We start from the raw sequence: 24,846 nt of genomic DNA, 5'->3' as shown, positions 1-24,846 counted from the left end.
TTTTTTTTTTACCCATTGTTCTCTTGGTAGATTTGTCAGGTTACCTACCACTGACTAAAGAATAATTTTGAGAAGAAATTCAATCATATGCTTCCTCAGACAGTTCACTATTGACTCTTCAAAACAAGTAGGCAACTATTGATTATTACTCATTTGTTTAAAATGTGAAGCTCTTTGTGCAGTCCTATTTCCTAAAGAAGCCATATTTTTGTCATTGACTAGTCCATCCTTCCCTACTCTGCAGTTACATCTTTTCTCTTACATATTAAATGGCTCTTGCCTGACTGGACTACAGCCCACTGCTGTCTTAATGTATTTGATGGACAGAAAAGTGGACCTAATCTTTCTCCAGAAGCTATAAAATATTATAGCTATAAAAATATTAAAAAGCAGAAAAGGCAGATTTTTTTTTGTTTTGTTTTGTTTTGTTTTTCTTATGTAATAGATATATTACAAAAAGAGCTGTTTTTGTCTCTTTCATAACTTTGTTAGAAGACAGCTAAACTAGCTTATGAGAGTAAAGATACATTCCACTTTATGACCCCAGCTACATTGGTAGACTAAAGCTATTCATGATTAATGAAAGCAAAATTAAGCAACATATTATACTTAATAGTCTGTTCTCTGATATCCTTAATTAGAACAGATTGACCACCTAATCTGCATCTCAGAGAGCCAAGAGTTTGGTCTTATCCGAGACTCCCACTCTATAAGTATACAGGGACAGTTTATAATATACCCTTCAGGTGTGCAATGTTCATCATGCAGACTTTCAGAGATTGCTTGTGACCAGTACTGAAGAAGCAAGCAGGGGGTAAGCAGAGCATTTAAACACTTTTAAACATATATAACACTTTTAAAGTGTTACATAATATAAATAATATATTATATGTATATATATTTTATATATATATACATATATATATGTAAAAATAAGATAACGTCCTGTATGGCTCTTTAGGGTAACATTGTACAGTACTCAAAAGAACGCGTCCTAGGGAAAAAAAGCATGTTATTTTTTTCCAGGTTCATTTGTCATACGTGGTTCCTCAAAGTCCCTGCAAGATCACATTAAAGATAGATGCCAGATTGTTTTTTTCCTTATTTAATCATCTAAATATTTGTACAGAGTTTTGTCTATACAGCTTTATTTGAGAGAAACCTAAGAACAATAAGGATATTTTCCTTGAGGATTGTTAATGAATGTAACCAGTATTATGCATCAGAATGAAATTGCATGCATGAGTGTACACAACAGAGGTCACTTTTGACATAAATTGCTTAGCTTGACTGTGGTCCAAACAGCAGTAGCTAAAGCATCTGCTCTCTGGCATGTGATTTACTTTTCAAAGTAAACCTGTTATCTTTGACTATTTATGTTATGATTATGTCATTTATTTTTATTTTGCTTCATTAGTTCAACTAAAAGCAGCAGTAACTGCTGTTAATTTTTTATATTCAGCATGGGAAGTGTTAGACTGTATGGGGCAACACTTGCACTTACATACAACACCTACAAACAACCTTTGCAGGCAAACTGTTCCAATCAGAGAAAGAAGGAAACTTTGAATCTCTGATAGTTTGTCACATATTATATAGGTATTTGAGTAATATAAGCAGTTCAAATTAAATATATATCAGGAAAAAAAAAAAAACTTTAACAGACATAATTTTTGAGGAAATTTAACATGTTCTACTGTCAGATTGCAATGTATCAAACACTAAACAGAGTTTAGCCAGTACCTGAGCTTAAAAACAATAAGCTGCATCAGAAGCAAGTCTCTAGTTTCTCTCTTTTTTTTTTTTTTTTTTTTGGTCTTATTTCACTGAACTATTTATGTACTTATACAACTTACGTAGCTGTATGATTAACACATTCTTATGGATTTGATGGCTGCCTAAAATTAGTGGCTGTATTTCATCAGATTCAAGAGCTAAGTATTATGATCATCATTGACAAAAAGTATTCTTATTTACATTTCAGGTCCAATCAAGACTGCTGTAGATCCACATATGTGAATGGAAAAGCATTGTGCATTTGAACATCTTCCATACCTGTTAGTTTCATTTTCTTACTCTGTCAATTAGAGAATCATAACAACTTAACATGATATATAAACTCCCTCTTAATAAAATGGTTGAGAGTCCATCTATATGAATATGTTTTGAATAAGTAAAAGAGCTTTTAAGTGCAGCTCTGAAGCCATAATTAAATAATATACAACTTAAGTTACATCAGAGATGGTGACCACACAGTTCATAGAATCATAGAACATCCCGAGTTGGAAGGGACCCATAAGGATCATCAAGTCCAACTCCTGGCACCGGACAGGTCTACCCAAAAGTTTAGACCATGTGACTAAGTGCACAGTCCAAATGCTTCTTAAATTCAGACAGGCTTGGTGTAGTGACTACTTCACTGGGGAGCCTGTTCCAGCGTGCAACCACCCTCTCGGTGAAGAACCTCTTCCTGACGTCCAGCCTAAACTTCCCCTGCCTCAGCTTAACACCGTTCCCACGGGTCTTATCACTGGTGATTACGGAGAATAGGTCACCTGCCTCTCCACTCCCCCTCGCGAGGAAGTTGTAGACTGCGATGAGGTCCCCCCTCAGCCTCCTCTTCTCCAGGCTGAACAGGCCCAGTGACCTCAGCTGCTCCTCATATGTCTTCCCCTCTAGGCCCTTCACCATTTTTATTGCCCTCCTCTGGACACTCTCCAACAGTTTAATGTCCTTTTTGTACTGTGGTGCCCAGAACTGCACACAGTACTTGAGGTGAGGCTGCACCAGCGCAGAGTAGAGCGGGACAATCACTTCCCTCGACCGACTAGCGATGCCGTGCTTGATGAACCCCAGAATACGGTTGGCCCTCCTGGCTGCCAGGGCACACTGCTGGCTCATATTCCACTTGCTGTCAACCACAACCCCCAGATCCCTCTCTGCGGGGCTGCTGTCCAGCATCTCGCTGCCCAGCCTACGTATAGACTGGGCGACAACAGTTATTGTAAAGAGTTGCTATTCATGTTTAATTGCTCCCCACTTCTATCACAATTGATTTATTTTTTTTTTTGAGAATTCTTTGTTTGTGCAAAGCACTTTACAAAACAAGCCTTATTTTGCAGATGATAATAGTGTCTCTGAAGGTAATGTTTTTAGTTTTGTTGTGACAACAGTAGTCACTTCACAGCTGTCACCAACCCATCTCATTGGCAAGAAAAAGATTTATTTCTCAAAATGGAAAGTCATTTAATGGAGAAGAAGCACAATTTGCAGCTCTCTACAATTAAATTTTGCATGAACATCTTAACACAGCTATATTCAACCTCTCTTACCCATGGGAAACAAAACTAAATGAATACCATGCTGAAGGCAGTGCAACGACTTGTTCTCCATCTTAAGCTTCCCCACAACTGTGTTGGTCTTTCTGAGTGCACAATCAGTGAAATATCTCATTAGCAACTTGTTGTATGGAACTCATAGTCCTCTCACCACCACTTTAGGGCCTCATAAAGGTAATTCAGACTGTAAAGTCATCAGAAGAAAAGCTATATTTTCATGTCTGTGAAAAGCAGACAGTATATTGTCAGTACCAATAGCAATCAAGTAATATTGTGGAGCTTGGTTTAATTCATTTCAAATTTTTTCTTTGACTTGCTTTGACATCTGTATCCTGTTAGTTTCATTTTCTTTGAATATCTCACTCACTGTGAACAATTCCCTGCCTTGGAATTCATTGTTGTGCTCCCAAATGGAGCTGAGCTTAGAAGGAAATCACACAGTTCTGTCCTGCATTCCTCTGGGCATTGATTCTCTCGTCTGCTCCCCCTCCCCTGAAATAAATAGATAAATAGCAAAGTTTTAATAAGTTTCAGCCAACATTTATTACTTTTGGGGGTTGCCACTAGAATATGCTCAGCAAACACATGCAAACAACTGTCTGTCAATTTGAGGTCAAAGGTCAGTTAAGCAGAAGTTACAGAATCACAGAATTCAAGGGATTGGAAGGGACCTCAAAAGATCATCGGGTCCAACCCCCCTGCCAAAGCAGGTTCCTTAGAGCAGGCTGCCCAGGTAGGCGTCCAGACAGGCCTTGAATATCTCCAGAGAAGGAGACTCCACAACCTCCCTGGGCAGCCTGTTCCAGTGCTCCGTCACCCTCACTGTGAAGAAGTTCTTTCTCATGTTGGCGCGAAACTTCCTGTGCTCTATCTTGTGGCCATAACCCCTTGTCCTATCCCCACAAACCTCTGAAAAGAGGTTGGCCAAATCCCTCTGTCTCCCACACCTCAGGTATTTATACACATTGATGAGATCCCCTCTCAGTCTTCTTTTCTCCAGGCTGAACAGACCCAGGTCTCTCAGCCTTTCCTCATAGGGAAGATGCTCCAGGCCCCGTATCATCTTTGTGGCCCTCCACTGGACTCTTTCCAGGAGATCCCTGTCTCCTGTCTTTTTTTTTTTTTTTTTTTTTGTTTTTTTAATGCTCTGGTTTCGGTCACTATCTTCTGTCTTAGAGAAGCACTGATATTATAAATGCTTTGTAAATGCAGTAGCCAAACTAAAAATATTTCAAAGCCTGAAGCTTTCCTAAACTAACATAAGTTACAGCAAAACGAGTTAATTTTTATACTTGTAATGCTGCAAACTCAGAGTAGTTGTTCTGAAGCTAATGCAGTTACTTAGTGTTCAACGTCAAAACTAATCCTAAATATTTCACATACTCTTTCTAACAGCAAAAATCAACATCGCAACAAATTAAAAAACAAACAAACAAGCAAAAACATAAATTAAGCTCTTCAACACAGAATATGCCAAGTCATATTTGTATTCTGCCCAGGTCAACCTGACTTTACTTAGTGAGCCTCTAATGTGCTTGGTCCTCTGCACTGTTTTCATATTTACAATCAAAGAGTAAAAATGCAATAGATTAAAAAATATTCCACATTGTAAAAGAAATTAAGACATAGAAATGATAGTATTTTTGACTCTACATTGTTTGTCAAAGTATAAAGAAAGTTGAACATATGGATTTTACAGCACAGTATTTGTTATACTCATTTTTATTGTGATAAATTTAAGAGAAATATTAAGAATCACTGAAAAATAACTCCAGTCTGTAGTATGTCACAGGTAGTATGTCACAGGTAGTAGCAACTCCACAATTAAGATTAATTGTTTCTTGACTTCTTTAAAAATGGAAAGTCAGTGCAAAAACTTCACTTGCTGCAATTTAAGACCATATTTTTTGTCCTCCCATAGTGCACCTCTGAGAATACTGTCAGCCTTCTCTATAATCTTCTTGAGGTATTTGGAGAGAGCAAACAGGAATCTCCTTAGCATTCTCTTCTCCAGGATAAATAAAACAGTTCTTTCAGACGCTAAAAAAAATAAAATAAAAAAATACTTTGAGGTGCTACAGTATACAATACCTGGCTCTAGACTAACCTGGCTGAACGCCATTTAAGGTTTGCACACAGGTCCTGTTTTTATCTGTCTACAGGTGGCTAATCCAGGGTGAGTGGATCTTCCCTGAGCTTCAAGCAAAAATTTCATCCTGGAGTTTATAGTATTTCTGTTAAAACTGCCAAGCAGTTAGAAAAGTCTGGAGATTTGTTGTTGTTGCTGGTGGTTGGTTTGTTGTTTACAAATTGATGTTGTTTTCTTAATACAGGGAAATATCAGTTCTGATCAGTGTTCTTACTAACACAGTCTTAAAGCATCTGAGAATTAAAATAACTGCCAAGACACTATCCAAGGAGAGAACCTAATGCTTTTAAAAACGCTATTTCAGAGGTGGTGCTTCATATTGTTCAAGCAGCTGACCTTGAAGGAAATGCGCATCAGAAATTTCACAAGGAAGACTGCAAAAAATATATATATATATAATCTGAGAAATATTAGGTTAGGTTGTTCAATGTATCTCAGCCTGGATGAAGTGATTCTAAACTTCGCAAACTCTGTCCCTGGTCCCAGTGTAGCAAGCTGAAAAATAAGCATATGTATAGGTCGGAATTGCAGTGACAAAATCCATGAAAGAGGTCACTAATGTAGCCCAAAAAGTGTCTAAGGGATCTATGGGGTACACAGGAGCTTTGAAGACGGAAGGAATTAAAGCTTTTGCCGTGAAGGTGCTAATTGGATTCTTTACCCGCAACATCCAGTCTTTAGGCACCTATTAATGGACATCAATTAATTTCTATAGTGCCATACTCATACTCTACCTATTATTTTTCCATCTCTTAACTACGTTAGTAGAAGTTTTTCTATCAGGTAACAAGTCCTTACAATGATAATGCATATGTGCTCACATAGCTCAGATTCTTTAACTTGTCAAGGATTGCACCATGTCTGATCAGCAAAAACAAACACAACAACAAAAATACATCACCAAAAAAGTAAAAAAAAAAATGAAATACTAAGTTTTTTTGTAATTGCACTTGTCAGCAATCCCCTTTTAGTAGTAGTAACTTAAGTTTAATAGTAAATGCAGGCATTGAAGACCGACCTTTCACTCAGATTTGGGGGGGGGGGGGGGGGGGGGGGGGGGGGGGGCGGGGGAACAACAAACCAGCTTAATTTGAACTAGAAGGGGAAAAAAAAGATCATAGCCAAAACTTGGACACTAAATTAGCCATAGCTAAATCAGCAGTGCCAAGACACAGAGAACAATAGAAATTGTGTCTGTGTCATCTGTGGGAACAGAAGTGGAAAGAAAATGAAAGTAGTCAAGCCATCTTCAAAGACAGAATTATTTTTAACTAAAAAGATGAGAGAACTTTAATTGCTGTGAGCTGCAAATTGAAACCTTTTACGGCAAATATGTAAAAAACTTATGTGAAGAAATACAGCCCACAGGCTCAACTATACATTAAACAGGCATTAAAAAGACCTGTCTCCTCTCCTCACTGCTGTCCAAAGCAGTATTTGAAGAATATTGTTTACCTAAAGCCACTAAATGTATGTCTTTGCAACAACTGTGCATAGTCAAAAAATATTGGAAACAGACTTTCTTCCTCTTTTATACCAAACACTGGCATCTGGTGTACAAATTTAGTTCTTTAACCTGTTCCTTTGTACACTGTGGATTTAGGAAGAGATTGATGCAGAAAGTGGTTTTGCATACATCATCACTGAAGTACAGAACTCTTAGACAAGCAGCTGCTTTAAAGAGAACATTTTATTATTTTTTTAAAATTTTTTATTCTTGGATAGCTCTTCCATTATTGTGACACTTCAAATGAATCTCTGCCCTTTTTTTCAGCACTGATATGATATAGGGACAGAAAAACCTTTCCTACCAGAGCAAGCTTCTGAGTGAGTGCATCTTGCCCACGCACTGTACTCACACAGCCACAGGATGCCACTGCTAGCAACAAATTGTTATTGATAATAAGTAAATAAACAAATAAACATTTGAATGCTTTCTATTTGCTGACTAGCTTTTGGCTTATTTTCTACCATCTCTTACAAATTCAGTGCTGTATCTACATTTTTTTCTTTGTCTTCTGTACTCCTCATTGTGCACTTAATTCCGTTTAATAAACCAGTGCTTGTCATACACCCATCTTCTCTCAATTCCAGTCTGCAAAATGTTATGCTCAGGGACCATAGCCCACACATGAAGAAATTATCCAAAGTCTTTGCTAGGATATCCATATGGTCCCACTCTTTAAACTATTAAAATTCCGTGTGGTGAGATATTGATTCTGCTGTGCCAAACCTTCAAGTTCTCTGAAAACTTCATTTAAGAAGCAAACTTCTTAACTGATATTTCTGTGAACTGGAGGATATGCTTATCAGAGCTTTGATTCACTTTCACATAGCTCTAGAACAGCTTTTAAAATACTTGTTAATAGTAAGAAGTAATGTAGTTAATCTCCAAATAAATTAATATGGAAAAGTTTGCACACATCTTCCCATGTTTTTACACTTAGATGAAGTATGATATCTGAAGATGTAAGACTTTACAGTCTTAAAGTGTTGGTTGTGCTGTACTACACCTGTACATAGAAATCTTTCTTAGAACTATATTAACTATAAATTAATCCAGACCCTTTCATAACAATTATATTCAGTACCGCTACTTAAAATTTCAGAAAATAATGTTTGTTACTGTGCTACAGTCTTACTGTTTTATATATTTGACATCACTTGGAAAGTTTAGTACAAATGTACAAAGGAAATAGCTTTTCTTGACAGCATGAAAGCTGGTGATAAAAAGGTTAACAGAAATATTTGCTCAGTTTTAGAGAGATATAAGCAATAAACCTAATTAAGTGAGGTAAAACCAGGCAATGAGTCATTTCAAAAACATATTCAGATAAGTGAATTAGGTCCTGTGTTCATTTGAAATTTTAACTGATTGATTCATAGAATGCTTGCCAATTGAAGGTGTTTTGGTGGTGGTGGTGGTGATGTGTTGTGGTTTTTTGTTGTTTGGTGTGTTTTTTGAGTTTTTGGTTTGTTTATTTTTTCACGTTGTAGAACAGTTAATTGGCACATTTAGCTGTGTTTAGCTCTCAAAAACCCAGGCATGCCTGACTGAGAACATAAATGAGAACACATAACATGGTTAGGAGAAGTCAAACACATATGAGAAATCAAAACAGAAGCTTATAGCAGCAGCAAACCTGATTTTTACTTAGAATTTAGCTGGGCTTCATTCTGTGTGTTGCACAGCCGTTTTAGTGACAATGTCTCTTTGTTCGAATACTTGTAATTTGTCCATTTTCTAACTGTACAACTAAGTCACAGATAGTGTAGCTCTACTATTCTCAGTAACTTTAATTTCTTTACAGAATATTGTCATTTAAATTTATTCATTCTTCTTCCCACTAATTTAAACCACCTTTCCTAACTTCTGCTTTTTCTCTTGATGATGGATTTTGCCTAATTTCTGTAAATGGAGAAGTGTATGCTTGGAAAGGGCTTTTATAATAATTTACATTATTATTTTTCATCATTATTTAGTTCTACTTTCCTCAGAAGATTGCTGCTAGGGCCTCACAAGAGCAGGACTCGTTATAAGAGAAAAGAAAATGGCCAGAGATGTGACAAGGAATTATTTCTTTTGGACTTCATAAGTTCTTTCCTCACAGCATTTCCTGATCTTCTTATGGCTGAGTATCTCACATTTTAAAAGACATGGTTCTAATCTCATATTACCTTCTGGTGAAGAATGCCAAACCCAAGCTATCAATTCCAAAGAAGATTATACAGTTGCAATACATCTATATATAGATATATCTCAGGGAGTTTGTTTTGACTCCATTTTCTAGATAGCAGTTGATTAATTTATTGTTAAAATCTGGACTGGCATATCTTCAGAAACTGGAAGATAGCTCAGTTTACTGCCAAATCTTCAGGTCTTATTTGGAGACAGAACTTTCAGTGTTCATCAAACTGTGCTTTTCAATAAATCAGTAGACCCCCGACAAAGACATTTCAATAGGAGATTTTCACACAGCCAATTCCTCAGCATTTTAGGCTAGAATCAATACCAAATTTACCACTTTAGTTGTCAAAATCAATAATAACTTAAGCATTAACACATAAATATCTCCCTTGCCTAAGATCCTGGATATTTTCCAGGTATTCTGAGATCTATTTTAAACATTGACAAATGGTGTTTCTCTGCTCTTTAAGTTCATGAGTTTAACATCTCTTGTCATAATTGGAACATTTTAAAACTTATCTCCTCTCTAGCTGGGATAAATAATAAGTAATTATGATAACTGTAGATATTATCTATGTTCTTATAAATAAGCAGTAATAGTATTAATAGTTCCATTTGTTAAGCCTCCTGTAGAGGTATCTTGTCCTTTCTTATGACTAAAAATATCATTGCTATAATTTCATTTGTCCCAGTGTTTTCATTCTCCATTTTTAAATATTTCTCTATTTTATGTATTTAAGTATAATCAGGCATGTTTCAGTGAATATTTAGTTTAGTTCAGTGATCAAATCACTTTCGTACTTAGACTGAAACTTAATACGGAATTATCTTGAGCAAGATATGATTGTGTTAGAAAAAAAAAATTCCTGTTTAGAACCTCCAAAACAGCTGTCTATGACCAGCAGCATATGCCCATTCTTGATAGAAATCCATAGCAACATTTTTTTCCTCTGTTTTTGAAGGTCTGTTATCTCCTTAGCTAATTAAATGTCCTAGGAAAAAAAATCCCATCATATTTTACTTTTTGTTTTTTATTTGTAATAAATGTTTCAGAGTACATTTTTTCTTAAGCACTATTCATCCTAAAGAATGTAATACTTCCTAGGCAGAATGAAATTTTTTTCTGACCCTTCTATTCCACTTTTTGAGTATTTGTAAAAATTTTTGAATTTCCTTCACACACACAATATTCTGGTATTTAGTATAACAAATACATATATATATATATAATTATATAATTATGATTATGAGGCTACAGAGGATGTATCCCGAAATAAACAGGAAGGTAGAAATGATGGCTTGATGACTTGCCAAACTAAGTTAAATTTTGCCATCTGAAAAATTATGATCAGTGCATGGAGAAATATAATATACATTGCATATAATTACTTAGTCCAAAAGGACAGTAAGTATTTTCAAAAGTTTATTCAGATGATTAGCCAGGACTGAAGGAAGGTCTGACCAGTCAGGGCAGTCTGGAAATTTGTGAACATGCCAGATGATACAGAAATACATCTAAATACATCTGTATTGGTGCTAAGTAGGAAAGCTAAAGAGACAACTGAACTCATATTGATGGTAACTGAAGCTGAGCTCTCTAGTGTAGAGTACTACATTAAACTAACAAACAAAAAACAACCAAACAACAACAACAACAAAAGTTAGAATTGTCTTGTTAGATGAGGCAAAACAGCTCAGCAATGTGGCTAAGCTGCATCAAAAGCAGATCTTGCTCTCCTGCAGTCAGTTCCAAAGTTACGCAGAGATCTTCAGGTCACCCTCATGCACCCATGCAGATACACCATGAACTATTTCATTAAATAATGCAAGCTTTTCTGCAGAAATGCTTTGAGTGTCTTCAGAGTCACTGTTTCTTAGTACATATTTCCTGTGTGCCAATGACCAAATAAGGATTTTCCACACGCTTTGCTTTGAACACTGTTAGAATGGTTACAAGACATACATCTATGTGAACCAGAGAATCCACCGTACTTTAAACAAAAAGAAGATATTCATATCTGTGACACTTGTCACATAGGATATAACCTCGCCTTCTGCCTGTAGCTATACCTTCATTTTTTAAAGAGGTATCTGTGTCTATTCAATGTGGCTGACCTCTCATGCTGTCTCCATCCCTAAGTGCAAGGCCAGACCCTGTCCAGCTCCCTCCATCTGCCGCTAAACTCCTACCTGCCTCATAAGGACTTTGTGCCCTGTCATCTGCACTCAAACAGAAGGCTACTGTACTCTGCATGGCTTTGCACTGGTGCCTGGGTGTCCTTTTCAGCCAGAAGTCCCTCTCGGCTGGCTGGTTTCCCACAGTGACCTTGACTTGCTATTTAAGCCCTGAGGAGTCTCCTCAGCTGCTGCAGTGTTCTACCCCTCCGTACAGTTTCAAGTGATAAGTCTAGAAGTACAATGTCTTGTCAAGCTTTGTACCATAAGATTTGAAACTAATTTGAAGTGGCTTCTTAAAGCTTAAATTTCTACCTGGGACTCCAGCTTAAATTAGGAAATGTAGTTTGCCAAGCTGTGACTATTTTTAGTAAAACTGAATCAGGGCTTTTTCTTCTTTGATGAATATGCTTTTTCTTTCTTTTTTTTAATAGGAAAAATGACTTGTGTCATCTTTTCAGAAGTTTAATGTGCTCTAAAGTGTATTATAGAACTACACTTAGAGGTAGCTCCAAGGGACACAGTTTGGAGTGTCTGGTAAATTATAGCTGTTACACTATCAAAAAAAACAAGATAGGCTAGGACGCCTTACAAGTAACAGAGAGTAATGCACAAATAATCAGAAACAATATGTATGAAAAGAATAACTCCAAAAAAAACTATTTTTCAGGCTTGTCATCATCACACCTAGACTCAAACCTCTGTTAACTTTGTCATCTCAGTCAATTTCAGGTCCTGCTCATTTCATACTTTATTGAAGTTAATAGTGTTAATTTTTTTTTTTTCAAATATGGCTTTTGAGCTGTTTTTGAAAGGAGATCCCAATGCAGCATAGCTCAGCAGGCAGCTGGAAGCTTGCCTGTGAGTTATGAAATGTGGAATCAATTAGCCTTCAACTTATGGATACCTATTTGTGGGTGTCTTTAATGTAATAAAAAACAGGCATAACTCCTGACTTTACTACCTCATTCAGATTATTTTTTCCTTCATTTAATAAAAAGAGCAAAAATTCTCTTGAGATTAAATAATTTTGCTTGTTTTTCAGGCTACGAACCAAGAGTTGTTTTACCTTCCTAATAATGAAGAGGAGAACAGTAAAGCAGAGACATTCATTGTATTTTCAGATACTAGCGATGACCAGTGAATACACCACAGCAGCCTGGATAATATATAGCACATATCTTGAACTATCCCGTTTTCATAAATCAAGAATAAAACTGGAAAGAATCATTTTAAGAATATCTCCAGTATAGCAGGACTACATGAATATATTTCTGAGTGTACTTTAGCATCTAGTGGAAAAAAATACTAAAACTGAACAAGAAGTTTTTTATGGGTAGAGAATCCTAACTCCTGCTTATCTTAACTTTCAATATCCCTTAGTGCTGAAAGTTTTTACATTTTGCATTATTTTTTGAATTTGTCCAGTTTCAGCACCCATCCACTGTATCTTATTTTTATGTCTCTGACTAGTTCAAGGGATGTTATCAAAACTTTAAACTTGAGATAGCTGACAGTTATACCTAAACTGGCTCTCAAAATGGATTAGGTTCCTGAAGCTTATAATGTTTTCTAGTTCTCTGATCATTTTCATGACTCAGTTTCAGTTTAAGAGATTCTTTTTTGCAGTTCTTGTTGAAGATGGGCCAGATAATCCAGAATGACCATACTGAAGAGAGGTAATAAACCTTGCACTGTGGATTTTACTCCCAACATTTTTCTGGATAGATAACCTCCCATCTTCAGAAGCTAAGAGAGTGAATCTTTTCTATTCCTTTTTCAAACAGGGAAAATCATATCAGTCAAGCAACATGTTATATTGGCAAAATACATATTTTTAAGGTTAACTTGCCGTAAATCCTTATAGCATTTTTTTCCCCTCAGGAGTTTACTGGTGATAACACTGATACTAGTTTGGGGATGAACCCATTCTTTAGCTTCAAACAACTTTGCATGGGTTGTTATAGACCACCCAGGGTTTCACTCTTGTATCTGAAATGTCTTAGTGATATTCAGAAACAATCATTCCCTATCGCAAAATGCCTTCTTTGACAAGTACCTAGAAAAAGCCTTTATTAAAAAGCAGTTATTGGATTTGCAATCAGGTTTATAATAGCAGCTTCTTTTTGAATGTAGGCTGCAGCATACAAGATCTATCATAAGCATTTTTATAACTGTTTTTAATTTTTAACAGTTTGTCTTTCATTATTTTTAAAATAATGGTGTAAAATCCTTCAGAAAATACATAGAGAACATCAACCAATAATATTATAAATAAGAAGGAAAGATAATTCTAAAATGTAACTTGAAGTCTTGAAGTAACATACCTTTTCTCATAGAAGTTTAACTTCTTCTAAATAGTAGAACTAATAAGGACTTATCCTATGAAAATAAGTACTAATTGGCTTTTAAATTTAGTTGCACAAAATTTTCATCTAAAAAAATTGCTGTGATAACAGCTTTATTATTATTATTTTATTTTTAATCTGAAGGCCACGGGAATATTAAATAGATAGTCTCTTAGAAGTTCTGCTCTACTGAAATGTAATGTCATAGTTCCTAAATAAGATTAGTATTATGTCTGCGTGTACACTTCCTTTTGAAAACCCTAGATATGAATAAGTATAAATTCTTTTTCAAATTTATTTTATTTCCTCTCCAACTTCTTGTTTAGAATTCTTTTCTACTGTTTTCTCAGCCTGCATTGACTTAAAACAAATAAAGAACGTAATTTCCTCTGGAGGGGAACTAATAGTACTTTGAAATGACTCCTATGGCACTTTCTAACAGGTGAAGTCTGGGTGTACTATACTCAGGTAATACAGAAGTGTCACAACACTAGTCTGATTTGAATACTTTTCCTCTTGCTCAGAACATGTAAAAGAATATGAGAGACTGTGATCGGTGATTGGTAGTATTACAATAAAAATGGATTTGCTGAACATTTACCCTAACTATATAAAACACAATTTCCATACATTATTCAATTTCCATACATGATTTTCTTTTAAATAATGCAGTGTTTGTTTGTTTGTTTGTTTGTTTGGGGGGGGGGGTGTTAATTGTTGTTTTTAAGAAAGAAGTTTAATTGCTTGCTTATGAATGTGGCTCATATGCACCAGATCAAAGAAAGGTGCAAGAAGAGTTCACTAACTTTGGTAATTTGATAGACTGGGCTAGTAGCCTCCTACACAGCACTCAAAGCAAGAGCACAAGCAAAAACATCCTACAGCTGTTCTGTGTCATGCTGAATTTCACTAAGGAGTTGTTGAATCAGACAGTCAGTGATAAACCTAAATATAGCAGCTGGCTTCCCTAGAAATTGATAAGGAGTCTTGCCACCTGAGCTGTCAGTACCTTGACTACTTCTTCATTCTAATCTTCAGTTTTACTATTTCCCACCACAATCCCACTGTACTTTGAATATTCATTCTTTTTCTTTCTCCAGTTTACCGCCCCATTGTCTTCCCCCCTTTCATCTTGTATAACTGGAAAACTGGGAACTGAAACCCCTCAGATCAATAAAATATAATGCAAAACATGTCTTTTCTCTTGGAAATTATTATTTTAAGGTTGCTTAATGATACAGTCTCTTCAATATAATTACATTAGAATGTTACTCATTTTAAAAAGTAGGTGTGATCATGGTACATTGTCCGCGTAACATCTTTCAGAGTAAACACATTTCTTCTGACATTTGTAAGAAACACAGAGATATATTATACCCTTGAGATACTGTGTCTAAAATCTGGCTATGAATCATCTGTTTCCACAAAGGTGAATGACCTGTTAAGACTGAATGGTGATTCACAAGTCCTAAATGCAATATATCATTTAAAAAAAAAATGAGATTCACACTTAACTGATACTATGTTTGCTAGAATCAAACAAAATCCACAAACACTCATTTTAGATAGCCTACCAGAACACCTGTAAGTCAAAGAAGTTGACTCAGAGGTGTAATGAATTATATTTACTGATAAGTTGGTATAATAATAAAAGACTAACTTTTGAACTGAAAGCAATTATATACAAATGCAGCTGAGTTATATTGCAAACATTAGTAGAAATTTGTTAAATTAGGAATATGAGTGCATAAAGCCTATGCAATCTATGCCTCTTCCCCTATGAATCATGAAAAAAATAAATAAAAAATTCAAACAAGGATTTTTTTGCATTTTTTTTTTCATGGTGTTAGCATTTTGATTTCTTCCACCTGCTGCATTTAAGCAGTATGTAGGGGAGTTTTAATGTCTATAACATCTCAAAATTGACCATAAAGCCACTGATGTCAGTATGGTAAAATAGTAGAGATATGATAACCCAGTATAGATTTTAGTTCAAAGTATCAATTAAATCAGAGATGATTGGACTAGTATTTTATGAGAATACTAAAAAAAAATGCTTAAAAAATCATGCTATGGATAATTAGGATTAAAATGATATTAGGCTGCTGTAGACATATAAAAAGAATTGTCATTCATGTTTACCACCTGCTGCTTCCTCTGTGGTCAATGGACCTACCCACAGGTAAAGTAAAAGTAAATATCAGTGTGTTATCATTCTCAGATAATAGTATAGATGGCGGTGAATTTATATTTAATTCCGTTTGCATTTCTAATTCTATTTACTACTTAAGTAGATTCATTAACAACAAATTGGATATTATATATTCCTCAGCATAAATGGCATTAACATAAGCTTCCATAACTAACTCATGAACTTATCATTCTCTGAAACACTGGCTGATGGAGAAAGTTAAATAACCTGCAAAGTCATCCAAATATTTTTTCAAAATTGTTAACAAGACAATGGACACTGAGTATTCTCTTCTCTCTGTGTAAGTCAAATAAAATAAAACAAAACAAAACAAAACACTGTGTTGTGGTTTAACCGGGCTGGCAGCTAAACACCACACAGCCGTTCGCTCACCCTCCCCCCTCCCTCTCTGGGATGGGGGAGAGAAACGGGAAAGTGAAGCCGGTGAGTTGAGATAAAGACAGTTTATTAAGACAGGAAAATAATAATAACAATAATAATAATAATAATAGTATTAATAATAATAATGTGTACGAAACAAGTGATGCACAATGCAATTGCTCACCACCTGCTGACCGATGCCCAGCCTATCCCCGAGCAGCTGGCCCCCCCACCCCTGCCAGCCACCCCTATATATTGTTTAGCATGACGTCAGATGGTATGGAATACCCCTTTGGCCAGTTTGGGTCAGCTGTCCTGGGTCTGTCCCCTCCCAGCTCCTGCTGCACCCCTAGCCTGCTCACTGGCAGGACAGAGCGAGAAGCTGAAAAGTCCTTGGCCTGGTGTAAACACTGCTCTGCAACAATTAAAACATCAGCATGTTATCAGCGCTCTTCTCATCCTAATCCAAAACATAGCACCCTACCAGCTACTATGAGGAAAATTAACTCTGTCCTAACTGGAACCAGGACACACTGGTAGAAAGTCTGTATACCTGGCTTACACCCAATGAAAAATCAAGCTTGTTTCAGAAAATAATTCTAGTCAGAGGTCCCTAGTCAACGTCTGTTTATTAGAGGGGCATGCCTTATATCTCATTAACTTCATCACAGAATCACAGAATAATTTAGGATGAAAGGCACCTATGGATGTTAGCTAGTGTAGTTTCATGATCAAATCAGAGTCAAGCTTGAAGTAAAATCCAGCTTCAAAGTAGGTTGATCAGGGCCATATCCAGGTGAGTTCTGGCCATATCCAAGGGCAGAGATCTCTCAGCCTATTCCAACCACCTGTTCCACTATTCAATCACCCATTCATATTTTTTTTTTCCTGATACCTATTAGGATTTTTTCTAGTTGCATCTCATGTTCATTGTCCCTCATCCTTTCATTGTGTCACTCCAAGAAGAATCATAATATTTTTCTTTCCACAAACACAAGAATAATTTTGCTTTGATAGTATTAATTTGATTCTTGCTGTTTGTTCAATGTGCTTCTGTGCACTGAAATTAACATATACTGAACAAGCCACAGACACTTCAAAATTATTTCAGAAATATTTTTACTGTTTCAAAATGAAATGAACAGACAGAAGAACTAGTGCGGGTAAATGCTGGGAGTAAAGAGGAATTTTACCTTGAATCTTGAAAATTCTCCACATGTCATAGTTACAACATGTAGACTCTGAATTATTTATACATATGTAAAAAATATTTTTAGGATATTTTTATATACATTTAGGATATTCTATACATACATATTTAGGAAAGAGCCTTTGGAAAGGCTGTTACTATTTTGCTGGTGTTACTTCAAACATGGATGAAAGAAAGTATGATTAAAACCAAGATTCTGTCTTTTCTTGTAAGTCTATCTGACCTCAGAAGAATTGATGCAAAGCAAAGGTACAGCTAGGGATAGATTTTGACAAGCCAGTCTTGAGTGTTTTTAATCCATGTGAAACACAATTTGGGTCTGATGTGGGAAGAAGGGAAAGAGGAGAAGAGAGAGGTTGCTTGGGAATAGACACTGAGGAGGATATAAGCAAGTTAAAGGCTTTTTGATATCTTTAAGGAAAACTGTTCTAAGAATTGTCACAAAGAGACAAAGTTGGAAACAAACAAACAAAAAATACTACTCTGGAACACACTACCTAGCCCAAATACTGATATTTAGGCTTGATGAGGAAGATAGGTTTCCTGTATAGCTGTCCTGCTGTAAAAACAATGCTGCAATACTTAATTTTTACTGTAAGTAAATTACAAAATGTAAACAGCCATGAATGAGCTAAATACTTTTTCTATTGTATTGCTTTCCATGCATGCTATATCAAAACTACGTCAAATCAAAAGAGAATAAAGGAGAAACATTTTGAAAACACAGAAACCAGAAAAATAAGATGAATAGTTGCCTGTGCTAGGAAACAGAAGAGATCTTGTACACACAATAACTAGCATTTCCGCATTAAGATCTTGACCAGAATAAACATGTTTAAACCTCTCACCCACAGTAATCTATGTTCCATATACTATTGTTTAGACTTGCTGAAAAATGTGAAACTAGATTACCGAAATCAGTATTTGCAAAAATAAGACTAATGGTTCCCACAGATACTATCAGAAATTACCTGAGTTTAGCTGACCTTGCCCATGCCTTGAGGATAAGTTAGATAAGTTTTCAGGATCCCCTCCAGACAGAGGCTCTTATATCCATTAAAAGAGCTCAATGAATCACTTAATTTACTACATTGTTTCCCTAAGTGATTTAGGGTACTGATAATAGGCATTGCTTATGGTATTACTCCCTTCTTTTGACATTGCATAACAGCATCTACAGGCTTACAGCCAGGCTTTGAAGCAACAACCACAATTTATCTTGCAAAAGCTATATCAAAGAAGTCAACATTCTAGAGCTATGCATACTATGAGTAGCAATAAATTCAGAAAAATCAAGTCTAATTCTTAGATCTTTATAAGAGAATCTTGAAAGTAATAAAAGTTCATAACAATTGAGTCTGTACACATTGTAAATGCTGACGAAACCAATGGACCACTGATGCAAAATGATTTGACTTGTACCTGGTATTAACATAGAGTAAAGGTGAAATTATTGAAACTTACAATATCTGTGAATTACTTAGTAGAACAAGTTGCTTGGCCCATATCATTAAATAAATAGAGGAAATTAACATTTTAAGAAGCAGGCTGAACATAAAATATTAATTTAGAATTAAAACAGCTCATCAGCTTTTGTGAAACTGGAAAAAATACTTTCCAGAACTTTCTGCACAAAACTTTAAAAAAAAAAAAAAAGGAGCCTAATAGCCATCATATCTATTGTGGGAAAATCAATTAATTAATTAATGTTTTTTTTATACGACCAAGTAGAATTTTAAGTCTGTTTGCCCTACTCATCCTTTTGGGTTTTAAAACTACATATTTGCATTTATCTATTTGTTCCCATTTGTTCAGGGGAGACATTTTGTGTGCCAATGACAACAATGCTTTTCTCAGTCCCTTTCTCTGTTTCACTGTCTGCTGACACCGCATATTCTCAATCTGTAAGGCTCTTGTGAGCTTCCACAAGACAACTGTGGAAGTATACAAATTACACTGAATTCTGTGCCTTTATCATGTATTCATTGTGACAGTTTAGATGATGAAGTCCCAAACAGGAAAACAGCCTGCAATGCTTTGCAATACGTTAAAATGACAGAAGCAATATAATTAGGTTTAAAATAGTTTTAAATGTTGCCCATTTCCATTGTGTGGAAAAATTCTCAAGCCTTAGTTGTAGAACATTTGATAATAGTTCTGTATAGATGAGTTATAACAAATAAACCTTCATATTTGAGAGGAAAAAAAAATCAAAGATCAAATGTAATTTGTATAAACTTGATTGAAAGAACAACTGGAGATACAATTTCCCATATAAGGAACTCTAGATCTCCATCTAGATAATTTTTTCTCATCTAGATAACAAACTATAATTTCTGTTACTTATGCCTAATTTAAGGAAGATAACATAGTGCTATGATTAATATAGCACCAGAATTAATAGTTCAAAGTTTTTTTTCTTTGAACAGTTTAAGAATATTGTAGCTACTGCATATTCACAATATTTTTTTCACACTCACCTTAATTTCCAGAATTAGAACTAATGTTAGCCTGCAAAAAAATTTAATCACAGTGTCATGATTAAAAAAAAAAACCACAACACATTGGATACATTCATGTCTTGGTACTCCAAGAGAATATCATGCCCCCTTATAGCACCCTTACAGCTCAAATTAGGAGTGGATCAAAATAGTTTTCTGTGAAATAAAGCTTAGCTACTGAAAAAAAAAATCCTGATATCAGGGAGAATAAAGTGTAGAATAATCTTTTAATTTTAAAAGGAAATTGTATGGGTACCTGCCTAGCTTCACCAGAAAGAGCTGGTTTTGTTTGTTTTTTTTTCCCATATAATCACACTCTGCCAGTGTTACCACAGGTAGTATTTACCATAGTTTAATTGAAAATAAACCTGAGGAATTTGATCTCAATTTTGAAGGAAAACAATTCCAAGCAAGTTTTCCCAGGAGCTCTGCCACTTCCTACTCAGGCTCACAAAATTTCTGAGGACTCCTTGACATTTGAAGAAAGCTGTGGCTTTTACCTCAAAGTCTTCCTGACAGTGTGATAAAATCAGATCTCAGGATTATTAATTAGTGCAACATGAGTGGGAACGCTCAAGCTGGAAGAATGATCATTAGAGTGGGATAGCATTGTTCCATCCAGGGCTGCCCATTACCTCAGGTAACAGTAGCCAACTTGCAACTGCTGTGACATACAAGCCAAATGCTGTGGCAAACAAGCAAACAAAACACTGGTGGAAAATATGTTCAGCATTTAGTGTATATGACTATTAAGACTACACGTAAGCAAAAGCATTTATATAACAATCCTCAAACTGCATGTGTCCATGGGATCATAAACTTTAATTAACTTAGACTTCGGTTTCAACAATTTTTCAGCAGTGTTAACTGGTATGTATGATACTACTGATGAAGTGTTATGTGAAGAATGAGATTTTTTTTTCTCACCACGAAGGATTTTCAGTGGAATAAACATGAAAACATTGAACACATCGTATGAAAATTGATCTTTTGCACTTTGTCCATCTAAATAGGAAATGAGAAGTGTCTAGGATCACTCACTTTTCTGCATCGTAGGAAATGGCTAGTTTTAGATACTGTACAGCTCCAGTGGTGGTGTATGGCCCAAGTGGAAATACGCAAGAGTCTGATGAATGTTGGCTTAAAAGTAATAATAAAAAAAATCCAGCCTTTGCTTTTGGAGAAATTTTGAACACATATAGACTCAAGACTTCAGAACAATAATATTATTAAAAAATAAAAAATAAAAAAGGCACTCCTTAGAAAATTACATAGGAAATTATGTATCAAATGGTAAGTTATTTTTATCAAGGTCAGTTACACTATGACTGTGTTTAGGTTAGTAAAATAACTATGCCTAAGACCATTGTCCAATGCTGAGGCCAGCCATCACTAAACAGACAGCATTCATAATGTTAAACTCTCTTATCCTTCAAAACAGGGCCACTCACAAACTGCCAGTTGGGAATGATTCCTGGAAATGATCACTCTAATTCACAGACCGTGAACTCAAATAGCCTGAGGGAGTGCCACTTGGCACAGGCCAAAAGCAATACAAGGTATTGTTCTAGCTGGCTGGCAGTACAGATGGTTGAATGCCAGTGCACAGAGACATTCCTGCGCACTATTTAATTTACCAGCATAGATACAGCATACAAACACTCTTTCTGCAGTCTCTGAAGTATAAATAATGCAACCAATTACAATAATAAGAGACTGAAGCAAATGAAAATTTTGGAAATTGGATCAGCTACTTTTGATAATTTTGCATAAATATATTCCAAAGTTTGTTGTTATTCTTAGGGTGAATACAAGAGTAACATCAGCTTGACAACAAAACTTATCACAGTGGATTTTAGGAGTACTTTTTCAAAGAAAGCTGAAAGAGTTTGGTGTCAAGTTTCCATTGGAAATTTTAAAATTTCCAGTAAAGTTATCTTAAGGAAATTCAACACATTTCAAACATACATGTTTATTAATGTTATATTAACTGGATTATCTGAATATGAACACTTGTTTGTATTATCAGGTCCCCAGATAATTAAACCATATTTGCCAGAATATCAAGACCCAAGTCCTATCTTAATTAGAGACCATTCTCAAAATTTCAAACTTTAGAATGACAAAACAGAAAACCATCATAGTAGGCAGATATAGGATAACCTTCTTAGAAGGGTCCTATGATTAACATATGGTCAGTCTTCTAGGATGCAATTGTGCAAATAACTGTTTTGCCACAATCATGTAAAAACTAATTTTAAAATAGTTTAAAAAATAACTTCTGTGGAGGAATGAATTATAAAAATTTATAATATGTTCTTAATTTTATCATGAACATTTAATACTTTTGGGATAATTTCAAGAGGAGGCACAGTTTTGGAAGAAAAATAGAAAAACAAATTTGCCAAATGTGTCAAGTGATCCAAATCTACATTTGTAGAAAAAAGTACTTTGGCCAATATTTCTTGATCAGCACTTAACTTGCTAACATTATTTACCCTTGCTACTCTTTTAAGGTATTAAATTGTTTTAATTTTCCTAAACCTACTGTTCCACAGTAGTTTAAACCAATCTAAGCTAGAGATGCTGCCAGTCCCCTTTCTTCTTTGCATGAGTACTTGAGTCTATGCAGCCAGATGGTTCAAAATCAGTAAATTTGTCTAAATTTTCATTCAGACAGGTGAGATACTGGATCTAGCTTACTGTGTTTCCTTATAGCTGTGTAATAATATGTGTGGGCTGGAATACATAGCCAGAAAGAGAGAGAAGAGAGATGGAAGAAAAAACCACATGGGAAAACAGAGTAGCCTTCTCATGGCAATAACTTACTCAGGTGCTTCACAGCTCTTTCCTTAGTTTAACTAAATTTCAGGACAGTTTAAACTTTGTCACCATGATTTCAGTGGTACTACGACCTTCTTAAAAGGCAGTTGTTCATCTTCTCATCAATACTTTGCTCACCAAGAAGCAGCAACTATAAAGTTATAATTCCAACAGTTGTTTTACATTTAGAATATGTTTATGAATAATGTATTTTAGATTTAATCAATAAAATTAATTATTCATAAAACCAAAATATTTATTTGACTAAATTCAATAGCAAATATTTATAATCAAAATGAGAGTTTTCATTATGCCCAGCTCTTAAATCAATAGCCATTACAGTCTTAGAGGCCATTCCTCTGATTTGACAATGTCCTGAAAAGAAGTTATACAGAGTTTCAGTTGGGCATGACTGCAATCCTGCAAAGATTTTTTCTTAGCAAGAGTACTTACTCTCCCCAGCTGGATTCTGTTGAAAATTATGTTTACAACAACAGCAGTGAAGAGTTTGAACGGCAAGGAAGAAAACATCATTCTAAAAAGAAAATGACAAATTTTCACATTATACCAGAGTGGGAATGGGAGTGAGAGAGGGGAGGGGAGGGGAAAGATTCATTTGGAAGTGACCTTCAAAGATCATCTAGTACAACAGCCTGCCCACTTTGGGGCTAACCAAAAGTTAAACCACGTTACTGAGGGCATTATCCAAATGCCTCTTGAATATTGACAGGCACAGGGCATCAACCACCTCACCAGGAAGCCTGTTCTGGTGTTTGACCACCCTCACAGTAAAGAAATTTTTCCTGATATCCAGTCTGAACCTCCCCAGCACAGCTTTGTGCCATTCCCATGCATTCTGTCATTGGTTATCAGGGAATAGAGACTGGCACCTCCCTCTCTGCTTCCCCTCCTCAGGAAGGTGCAAAGAGCCACGAGGTCTCCTCTCAGCCTCTTTTTCTCCAGACATGACAACCCAAGTGTCCTCAGCTTCTCCTCACAGGACATGCCTTCCAGCCCTTTAAACAGCTGTGTTGACCTCCTCTGGACACTTTCAAGGACCTTAATGTCCTTTCTATATTGTGGAGACCAGCACTATGCACAATATTCAAGGTGAGGCCGCACCAGCACTAAATATAGCAGGAGAATCACCTCTTTTGACTGGCTGTCTATGCTGTGTTTAGCGCACCCCAAAATGTGTTTTGCCCTCCTGGCTGCCAGGGCACAGTACGTGCTGTTGACCAGCAGCCCCAGGTCCCTTTCTGCTGAGCTACTCCCCAGCCGCTCGTCTCCCAGTCTGTACCTGTGTCAACAGTTCATTTGTTATCCACAAAACTACCTGACCTTTTTATGTTTTATGCACTTCCACCTGAACTTTGATTGCTAGTAATATTCACAGAACCACGAAATGGCTGGGGTTTGAGGGGATGTCTGGGGTCCATCTGGTCCAACCCCCCTGCTCAAGCAGGGAGGGACACCTACAGCCAGTTGCCTAGGACCATATCCAGATGGCTTTTGAAGATCTCCAAGGAGGGAGATTCCACACCCTCTTTGGGCAGCCAGTGCTGTCACCTGCCTAGTAAAGAAGTGCCTTCTGATGTTCAAAGAGACCCTCCTGTATTCCAGGTTGTGCCCATTGCCTCCTGTCCTGTCACTTGCCACCACTGAAAAGAGTCTGTCTCCAAACTCTCTGCAACTTCCCTTCAGGCATTTATATACATGGATAGGAAACCCCCTGAGCCTCCTCTTTTCCAGGCTGAACCATCCCAACTCTCTCAATCTCTCCTCAGGAGAGGGACTCCAGTCCCTTGATCATTTTGGTAGCCCTCCACTGGTGGAGCTTCAGCAGTGCTGAGCAGAGGGGAAGGATCACCTTCCTTGACATGCTGGCAATATTTTGCCTAATACAACCAAGATACCATTATCCTTCTTCATAGCAAGGGCACATTGCTATAGGTTCATGCTGGCATTGAACCAGGACCACCAGGTTCTTTGCCAAACTACTTTCCAGCTAGGCAGCACCCAGCATATACTGGTGCATGATG

The 24,846-nt window shown here is 36.2% G+C and overlaps 1 long non-coding RNA gene across 1 annotated transcript in view; it reads right to left on the bottom strand.

Moving 5' to 3' along the window:
- Nucleotides 1-3,028: 3,028 nt before the first annotated feature.
- LOC136789916 (uncharacterized) overlaps nucleotides 3,029-24,846 on the bottom strand; it is a 78,535-nt gene continuing 56,717 nt past the window's right edge. Inside the window, exon 3 of the long non-coding RNA XR_010828971.1 lies at nucleotides 3,029-3,830. This is a non-coding gene — a long non-coding RNA (uncharacterized lncRNA). The remainder of the gene's footprint in view (nucleotides 3,831-24,846) is intronic.

Source organism: Anser cygnoides, chromosome 2 (assembly GCF_040182565.1).
Source record: "Anser cygnoides isolate HZ-2024a breed goose chromosome 2, Taihu_goose_T2T_genome, whole genome shotgun sequence".
Lineage (NCBI taxonomy): Eukaryota > Metazoa > Chordata > Aves > Anseriformes > Anatidae > Anser > Anser cygnoides.
This window is presented reverse-complemented; position numbering and strand designations above follow the sequence as displayed.